The sequence below is a fragment of the Mandrillus leucophaeus genome, unplaced genomic scaffold, assembly GCF_000951045.1.
Source record: "Mandrillus leucophaeus isolate KB7577 unplaced genomic scaffold, Mleu.le_1.0 Scaffold969, whole genome shotgun sequence".
Taxonomy (NCBI): domain Eukaryota; kingdom Metazoa; phylum Chordata; class Mammalia; order Primates; family Cercopithecidae; genus Mandrillus; species Mandrillus leucophaeus.
The window spans coordinates 440,941-449,139 of NW_012110574.1; the positions used below are offsets into that span (position 1 = coordinate 440,941).

The 8,199-nt window shown below is 40.9% G+C and overlaps 1 protein-coding gene across 1 annotated transcript in view; it reads left to right on the plus strand.

Annotated features, from left to right (window-relative positions):
• Window positions 1-1,830: 1,830 nt before the first annotated feature.
• The window catches only part of LOC105532557 (protein ZNF738-like), a gene marked incomplete at its 3' end in the record, with an annotated part of 32,975 nt that continues 26,606 nt past the window's right edge, over window positions 1,831-8,199 (plus strand). Inside the window, exon 1 of the mRNA XM_011970724.1 lies at window positions 1,831-1,993. The remainder of the gene's footprint in view (window positions 1,994-8,199) is intronic.

Genomic DNA, 8,199 nt, shown 5'->3' on the forward strand with positions numbered 1-8,199 from the left:
GCAGGCATAAGCTACCAAGCCTGGCAAACATTATTTTTATTTTGATAATGCTTCCAGGTAAGTTAACTTTTTTTTTTTTCAGTCGAAGTTTTGCTCCTGAGTAGCTCAGATTACAGGCACTCGCCACCATGCCCAGCTAATTTTTGTATTTTTAGTAGAGACAGGGTTTCATCATGTTGTCCAGGATGGTCTCCATCTCTTGACCTTGTGATCTGCCCACCTCGGCCTCCCAAAGTGCTGGGATTACAGGCATGAGCCACCTCACCTTGCCTGTTTATCACTCTTTGGCATGCTGCATTGACACTCTATAGCATCCAAAAGTTCGGGATCTTAAAAAAAGACACTTTTTAAGCAAAATTTCATGTTGGGAAGCCTGTCAAATATGTTATAGGGTTAAAACACTTCACTAAAATATAGGATCACAGATCACTATAAAATAATAGCCATTTATTTATCCAAAGTGATAATTAAAAGATTTAAAAAAGAAAATCATTTACTGTTTGATACAGGAAATTCACTTTTCCAGTCAAAAAATCTGAGAACGATAGCATGAGAAAAATTCTATCTCTTTTCTACTTTCTTTATTTTAAACTTTATTCAAAAGGTGAACAAAAATATTTTACTATGTCATATTGATATGTAAAATTTTTGTTCAAAAGAAAATCAACTTTTACTTTTGTATTAGTGTATTATTAATACTAAAGCTAATTTTAATAAAATCTTATAAATAAATCCATCAAATGTGTCATTTTTGGCTACTGTAGATTGTCATAAATGTTTTATAGTCTGTTATAATAAATTTTTCAACTTTTTATATTATATTTTTGGTTTTTTCTTTTAATTTGAAACAATCATTAAGTAATTTCAAACTAGATAAAATGTTTCTAACTTTCTTCATTAAAAGCATATTTTGCCTTTGTTTATATATTATGCAGAATTGTTTTTCATACATCTAGTAGTTTTAATTATATCCATATTAATTAGGTTAACTCTTAACAACCTTGGGTTATTTTATTCCTGCTGCCCTCTGCTCTTTTTATGGCCACGGTCTGTTCCACCTCAGAACTGAAGAGAGATATTGGTCGGGAGAGGCTCTTCCCTCACCTCTGGCAGAAAAGGAATGTTCAGGCCCTTCAACCCCCTGTTGTCGAAGCTGCACTTTAATGTGACAGCTATTGGCCATGTATGGCTACCGGGCGTCCAGAATGTGGCTGGTCTGAACTGCGATGTGCTAGAAAGGTAAAATACAGGGTTAGAGTAAAGATTTAGTTCCAAAAATATATACACTTCATTAATAATTACACATTGCTCAGATATTAATATAATATTTTTGATATAGTGGGTTAATTAAATGGTTAGAATGAATTCCACCTGTTTCTTCTTCCTTCTTAAAGTTTGACGGCTAGAAAATTCAGAATACACATGTGGCTCACGTTTTATTTCAGAGGATTGCCTCCTTTTTAAACTCTCAATTGGCCTGCTCAAAGGACCAGAATTCAGAAAGGACATAAAATCTGGAATTTTAAAATAATTGTTACATTATTTTCATGTGTGAATAGCCACATAATACATTATTCATAAATGCATATGACTTTATACGCAGATTAAATGCAAATGCCTTCTGGGGTGGACCTGGCTCAACTCAGGGAGGAAGCCCTGCCTGAAAAGGCTGCAGCTTAGGTTTCACTTTATCTTCTTCCAGCCCAGCATCTGAGCGTATCTTCTGTCACTCCTGAGGGAGCGGAGCAGCAAACGTTATCCAATCAGCATCGCTGGGCTGGGAACCGTCCAATCAGGCACGCAACTGGAGTGGACAGGACGGCTTCCGGGATTTGGCGGGGCCTTTGTCTCTGGCTGCAGCCGGAGGTCCTGGTCTTCTCTTCACTGCTCAGTGTCCTCTGCTCCTAGAGGCCCAGCCTCAGTGTCCCTGTGACCTGCAGATATTGGGAGATCCACAGCTAACACGCCGGGACCCCCTGGAAACCCAGAGATGGTGAGAGTGCTGGATCCGACATCCCGAGAGAGGGGGAGGGGCTGGTTGGAACCGGTCGGAAGTGGCTGTGGCTGGACTCGGGCCTCCAAAATCCGCGGCCCCGAGTTTTTGGCGCAGCTTGGCCCTCAGTCTCCCGCGGCCCGGAGTTCTCTTTGGCGCAGCTCGGTCTTTAGTCCCCTTCAGCCGTAAGATGGCGGCTGGGCTGACAGCCGGGGCCCTGGGCGTTCTGCTTTCTCCCTGCGCAGTGACTGTGCCCTGGCCTGGAGCCCTCTCTGGGCAGCTCAGCACCCGCAGCGCCGCATCTCTACCTGATTGTGCAGGGATGCCGGGAGGGTCATCAGGAGAGAATCCTGACTCGGGATGCGGGGTTCATGAATGTTTAAAAGCTTTAGTCTGTGGGGTTCCTAGTCCATCTTTTTTCTCTTAAAAATCTGTGGAAGTCACCGCAAAAATATTGAAGAATTTAATCAAAGAGTAATTCAAGAATTGTAGAACACCCAGCTGTGGTTTGTAGTTTGTTTTCCATGGGAGGGACTTAAGAAAATACTACTATAAGGTGCATGATAAAGGAAAGCAAATTCAATAATTGGTTAGGGAGAGTTATGTAGTTTCTTAGTTTTAGATCAAGGTGGAAATTTTCTGGTCACGTAATCAGAGCTTAATTGGCAGTTTATGGTTGATTAAGCCTAAATTTTGTTTTCCCCAATGTAGTAATTTACAAAAAAATGCATTTGAGTTAGACTTTTTTAAAAGTAAAAACCCTGGGACTAGAGCCACCTCAGTCTAATTGTCTGCCATTTAATTATTTTCACACTTCACAGGGGACAGATTTTCCCCTGCAACTTTCACATGTGTCTCAAGCAGGGTCTCAAGACTACTCCCTATTCCCCATTCTTTTAGTCTAACTGACTTGCAGTGAAATGCTAAATTTCCAGTTTCTTCTGACATTCCCAAATGCCAGCTTCCACTCCCTAATTCACATTATCAACTATTTGTCCTTTAGTGTACATTTTAGATACTGTATTTTAATTAATCATTGTTGACAAATTATTGGGTGACACTTTAAAAAAATTGTTTGCTGTTTGAAAATATTTCCAATGAGAAGAAAACAAAAAATAATCCCCTGACACTGTATTGTAAAAAAAAGTCTGTGCCTATTTTCCTTTTGTCTTCCCCAGGCACAGAGATCTTATCAGAATGTTTTTGGGTCAGGGGTTCCCTTTGGAAACTTTATGGGGTGATGTGTCCTCAGCCACCTTTCAGTTTTCTCCTGGTCCTGGATTTCAGTACTGTGGATAAATCAAGATATCTACTGTGGCTGTGTATGCTAGAATCTCTGGTAAATTTCAGCTCCTGGCCTGGAATGGAACTCTGGGTATCTGGGAATGGGAGACATAGGACAATCTGAGGTTGGAGTGTAGCCTCTCAAGGGAGCAGGTGGATGCCCCGGGGCTGAGAGGAATCTCCTTCCTTTGGAAAGCTAACTCTTTGAGGCATTAAGATTGTGTTGGCTCAACTCAGCTTCCATTTCTGAGGCTTTTTGCTGGTCAGCCAATCAGATGCTGGTATTGAGAGGAAAACACAGAAATAATTTCTGCCCCCTGGATTCTCTAAGATTTGTGAAAGAAAAAATGGTATCCCAGAAGACAAAAAAAAAAAAAATTCAAACTTGACTCCAGTGAGATGGTACAAGAACTTGCAAAGTGAAATGCATGGTGGTCACTGAGCACTTAAGTGAGCAGGATGGGGTGGGAGAATCTCTCTAGTGATTGGGTGGCCTGACTTGACACATGAGTCAGACACATCTATTTTTTAATCAGCACCGCCACTCCCTGGGTTTGTCACCTTGAAAAGATTTGTTCACTTATTTTGATTTCAGTTTATAACTGTAACTTGCATTTTATTAGTAGGATTTAAAAGGTAAGAAAATATTTACAAAGAGCATAAAAGAGGTGAGTTTCAGAAAAAAATAATATCTAATCATATATTCCATTTATTAAGAATTCTAATTTACCTTTTTCTTTCCCAGACTTAGTTTAGGAATTTTCTCAGGTATGTTTTTTATGCCTGTGTGATGTCCAACAGTATTCCAAGGCTTAGTTTTTAGAGTGCTACCAGGGAAACAAAAAGGAAAAAACCTCTCTTCCGTTTTGGCTGTAGAAAATGAATACATTTTTACAAGAAAATGTGGTAGATAATTGATGAATTACATAGATTTATGAAAACAGCAGTTCCTCTTTTTGCAGGGTATGTTTGTTACAGTGAATACCTCTGTGCTATATCCTGTCATCTTGGTTTGTAAGGATAATGCTACATTTTTATTTTATTTTATTTTTGAGACAGAGTCTTGCTCTGTCGCCCGGGCTGAAGGGCAGTGGTGCGATCTCGGCTCACTGCAACTTCTGCCTTCCCGGCTCAAGCAATTCTCCTACCTCAGCCTCCCAAGTAGCTGGGATTACCGGCATGTGCCACCATGCCCGGGTAATTTTTGTAGTTTTATTAGACACAGGGTTTCACCATATTGAGCAGGCTGGCCTTGAACTCCTGACGTCAAGTGATCTGCCCGTGTTGGTCTCCCAAAGTGTTGGGATTACAGGCATGAGCCACTGCACCCAGCCGGTTAATGCTAAATTTTATAAGATGAAAGTTGGTACCTCCTAGAAGTGTTCCCATATGACCAATTGATTACTACATAATTTTTAATGAAAATCATAAAACAATACATTTATCATTTGAAAGGAATAAATACTTTTGTATTTCTTATTGAGATATGAAATGTAAGCACCTTAAAATTTCCTTCCCTTGCCCGGGCGCGGTGGCTCACGCCTGTAATCCCAGCACTTTGGGAGGCCGAGACGGGGGTCAGGAGATTGAGACCATCCTGGCTAACATGGCGAAACCCCATCTCTACTGAAAATACAAAAAAAAATTAGCCGGGCGTGGTGGCGGGCGCCTATGGTCCCAGCTACACGGGAGGCTGAGGCAGGAGAATGGCCTGAACCCGGGTGGCAGAGCTTGCGGTGAGCTGAGATCTGGCCACTGCACTCCAGCCTGGGCGACACAGCGAGACTCCGTCTCAAAAAAAAAAAAAAAAATTTCCTTCCCTTGGCTGGGTGCAGTGGCTCATGCCTGTAATCCCAGCACTTTGAGAAACTGAGGTGGGCAGATCACCTGAGGTCAGGAGTTCAAGACCAGACTGGCCAACATGGTGAAGCCCCGTCTCTACTGAAAAATTAGTCAGTCATGGGTGAAGGGCACCTGTAGTCTTAGCTACTCGTTAGCCTGAGGCAGAAGAATCGTTTGAACCTGGGAGGCAGAGGTTGCAGTGAGCCAAGAGTGTACCACTGCACTCCAGGCTGGGCAACAGAGCAAGACTCTGTCTCAAAATAATAATAATAAAAAATTCCTTCCCATGTATAAATACTGTGCATAATTTTGCTGAATTTTTAAAGCTGTTTCAAAACCCAAGTGAATAACCTTGACATGGAAATTAAAGCTTGTGCCCAGTGATTCCAAGCTAAGGCTAATATTGAGCCTGCAAAGGGAAGGGAGGTTATTAAAACCAGTTAGTTCTTTCTTGGAAGCCTCCCCTGCTCACCCCAGCCATGGAAGAAGCCTTTATTCTGAGAGAAGCTACAGAGCCCTGGACATCGGGGGACCCACAGGCAGATGCAGTTAACATTAAGATGGAAGAGGAATGGGAGAGTCTTACTAAAGATGAAGTTGTTATCGTTTTGAGGCAGTATTTTACTTTTTTTTTTACTTTGTAAAAACAGAATGAGGTTTCTCTAAAAAAAATTTGAATTTTAAAGGAGTATTGCAACAGAAGGAAGTACCAACTATAAGATCTTTAAGAATTGCAAAGTTTATGCAGACGAAGACTTTTTTTCTTAGGGAGGAGCAAAGAAGTTTAGAAAGAAGATCACAGGGGAATGGCAAATGAAAGGTGAAAAAATCATATACTAGATTAGAAAATGTTTTATCCTGAAGTCATCAAGTTTTTAGGAGGGACAAAAAATGGGGTTGTATGTTGGCTCAGACTGAGGGTAGCTCAAAGTTCAGGAGCCTGTGGAAAGGAGATAAACTTAAGTGAAGTTTGATTAAGAAGAATTTTATTTTGACCACTGAAGAAAAATTCAGCTAATTTTTTAATATGAAAAAGAACAAAATATGCAGAGTGAGTGTTTGGTTATTAAATAGTTAAGAAAAAGAGCACCATCGAAGTCATAATGGGAAGGGTGTTTCCATGAACTGTTCCTGGAGAACACAAAGGATGGGGAATTTTATTAATCACAGCTATTTACCAGGATTATTTATGTGCTTCATCTTTCTCCACCTCTTTTCTTTGTCCTGTACATTTTTTCCATTTAAATTTTCCTGAGTTGTATCTTGTATAATAAACTGGTCAACATAACTACAGTGTTTGCTGAGTTCTGTGAGTAGCTCTATCAAATTATTGAACTGGAGGGAGTTTATGGGTGTTCTAAATTTTCAAACAGTAGTTTTAGAAGCACAGATTGGCCCATATGGTGTTTGGCATCTGCAGTGAGGACAGTGTTGTGGGACTGAGCCCTGAATCAGGGTCTGCTGACTCTGGGGTCGGAATTCAAATGTTAAACAATGTGTTAGTTTTGGAGAATTGCTTGATATTAAGCAAACTTTACAGATTTGGTACCAGAAGAAAGATATCAAACAGGCCTGGCCTGGAGTGGAACTCTGGGTGTCTGGGAATGGGATGCTCTACTTTCCTGTACACAGACTGTCACACTGCCCATTGTCCTGTGATTCCAGGTCTCCTGCCATGGTGAGAGAGGACTGAAAACTTAGAGGAAAGGCGCTCTGATTATAGACCCACTTTTCTTGCAGCTACCATCCCAGAATTTCCACCCACTCACAAACATACCCACTAGACATTGATGTGTCCACCCCCCTCTCAGGACTAGGCACCACCCTCAGGTATTTCACTACAGCATTTTTTTATTCTAGTGTTTTTTGCCAAAAACCCACAAAAGTGTCTACAAGTCTGGCATATTGCTATTCCCAGACACTGAATCTGCAGGGCAAACTGCTCTCTCTACCAACCAAGGGTTCTGGACCACCTGTTCATAATCTCATCTGCTTGCATGGACACAGATAAATCAGAGGACAGCTCCATCTGGGCCACTGTCTGTAGCACAAACCAGTCCTCCCACCTACATTGCATTCTCTCACACCCATGGATTTTTTTCCTTTTAACTTTTATTTCTGTTTTGGGGTACACATGCAGGTTTGTTATATAGGTAAAATTGTGTCATGGGGGTTTGGTGTGCAGATTGTTTTATCGCTGAAATACTAAGCATAGCACCAAACAAGTATTTTTTTGACCCTTTTTGTTCTTTCACCTTCCACCCTCAACTAGGCCTCTGTTGTGCCCCTCTTTGTGTCCGTATGTTCTTATTATTTAGCTCTTATACATGAGAAAATATATTTGGTTTTCTGTTTCTGCATTAGTTTTCTAAGGCTAATGGTCTCCAGCTCTATCCGTGTTGCTGCAAAGGACATGCTCTTGTTCTTTTTTATCGCCACATGGTATTCCATGATGTTGATGTATCATATTTTGTTTGTATTAAATATTTTGTTGTATTTTATTTTTATTATAATTATTTTTGGAGACGGGTCTCATCCTGTCGCACAGGCTGAAGTGCAGTGGTGTGATCTTGGTTCTCTGCAGCCTCAGCCTCCCTGGCTCAAGCAGTCCTACCTCAGCCCCCAAGTGTGTACCGACAGGTGTGTACCGTTATGCCTGGTTAATTTTTCTTTTTGTATTTTTTGTAAAGACATGGTTCTTTCACATTGCTCAGTCTGGTTTTGAACTTTTGAGTTCCGGAAATCTACATGCCTCAGCTTATGAAAGTGCTGTGGTTACATGTGTGAGTCACCGTGCCCTACCGTACCATATTTTCTTTATCCAGTCTACCATTAATAGGTATTTAGGTTGATTCCATGTCTTTGCTATGTGAATAGTGCTGCAGTGAACATGCATGTGCACGTGTCTCTATGACAGAATAATTTATATTTCTTTGGGTATAAACCCAATTATGAGGTATCTGGGTCAAATGATAATTCTGTTTCTAGTTCTGTGAGGAATCACCACACTGCTTTTCACAATGGTTGAACTAATTTACGCTCCCACAGGCAGTGTATAAGCATTCCCTTTTCTCTTCAAC